Here is a 2,081-nt window from a genome sequence, read left to right on the forward strand (position 1 = left end):
GAGTATAAAAAGTTACTGATAAACCAGGTGGAATCAATGCATGTTGACAGATGCACATGTAACTGACCTTCCTCAGAGCGCTCTGTACCTTTTTCTGTCAAAAAAAACCCTAATAACTGCTCTGGCAACATACTGTAGACTAAACTAAAACAGATATGGAGGCATTGCCAGATTGAATCAAATTATTTTAAACAAACAGATGGCACTAGGTTTCATTTCTATAAATAGCAATATATGACTTACTTGCATCTGATGTTACACTTCAGTTTCAACCACTCAACTATACTGTGATATTCTGTGCGCGAAGAGTTAACACATTTACCTCCTGACTTTGGTAGTTTGCATATACAAGTGGAACAAACCACGCTGTGAATACACCACCACTCATTAGCAGCCATTACCTTGACAACAGTGATTACAACTAAGAACAACCACATAGGTTACTTGCAACAACAGAATCCCCCAAACTACTTTGTTTGGTTAAAATGTGAAGAGAGAGTTCATTTTTCGTGTACTTACAAATCATTGACTGAGAGAAGTGAGATATTCATGTAAGGCCTCCAGAGAAAGTATAACAGGTGACTGATGCATTACTCTTTGTGGGCTGATGTCACAACAGTAATTATTGAAATATAAAGAATATTAATACACATTTTACTTAAACTACTATTTTTTTTAATGCGTCTACCTGTTATGTGTGGGACTAGAGATGGAAATTAGCATTTTAGCACGTTTTCATTTCTTGTAAATGATTAATGTCACTGCACACTGTCCTCTTATAAATCAACTAGACTAAACTAAAGTAAAGTAAAGTAAATGGTACATTTATAAAGGTTAAACCAGGTGTGGTTGTAATAACAGGAGGGTTGTAACAGCACCACTCTCACCAGAAAGTCATGACCTTTAAATCATGTAGAACATTTATAGACCACTTTCTTCCTGGCCTTGTATGTGTACAGCTAAAACACTGATGTTTAGGCACGACAGTAGATTTATTTTGATTAGTACTGATACTGTTGACATAAAAATTATGTAACTCGTATTAAATAAGAGTAACAGTTAGTCTCTTGCGTAAAATGTGAGGCCTTTCATCTTTGCTTATGTCAAAGCATCATGTTGCTGCCGTTAACTAAACAATGGCCCCTTTCACTCTGCCTCTTCAAGGCAGAAATGTCATGCTGTTATGCCATCTCTCCATTCTGCATGAAAAGGTACAATCATGACCGCGGGCCCCTTTTGATTCTATGATGACGGGATATTGTCTAAAATCACACGCTGGAGTGGAATGATGCAACCGTTGTTTGGCTCTGTATAAAAATGTTGAGGGTGTATAAAGAAGGGACTTGGTAGCCCTATAGCGTGATCTCTATGTAGAAAAGGGCTAATGTCTGTATAAACGGGACAGCCGACAGGACAGGATCACAGGCGACATGTGCGTGACGTTTTGAAGACGTGTTATGTGTGTGACCCACTGCAGGAGATTTAAAAAGTGGCTGTTAGCAGTTAGTAGCTAACTCAATGAAGTAAAATAGCAACTGAAAATGTCAGCACATTGGGAAATTGATGAGGTCCAGGAGCTCCTTACGCTCTGAGCAGGGGACAAGATTGGCCGCCATATAACAGATACAGCAAATGAAATATTATTTCATTCAATCAAATATTATTTTGTTATGTTATGCCATTGATATTGTTTAAAAAGCGCTGCTGACACGTATGTTATATGTCTCATGTATGTTATGTATCTATGTATGTCATATATAGAAGCCTGCAACTCCCCGCAGTCAGTTAAAGCTGAAGAGGATTCTTGGAGAAGAGGTGAAACATCTTCAAGAAACAATATGTTATATGTCACACTAGAGACAATTGACCTTTCGCAAAGCCCTGCCCCTTTGTGACGGTCCAACAAGATGTCAGAGTAAGCATGGAGCCCACACTGTAACTAACTGAACTCCCTGAAGAAATATTATCATATTTTTGGAAAAATGAAATAGTGATTCCAGAGAGAAGCAGACAGAGGGGTCTACAGTCTGTGTTTGGAGGATATATCCAGGATGTCAAACTGACTCAGCAGCAACAACAGG

Source organism: Epinephelus moara, chromosome 10 (genome assembly GCF_006386435.1).
Source record: "Epinephelus moara isolate mb chromosome 10, YSFRI_EMoa_1.0, whole genome shotgun sequence".
NCBI classification, from domain to species: Eukaryota; Metazoa; Chordata; class Actinopteri; order Perciformes; family Serranidae; genus Epinephelus; species Epinephelus moara.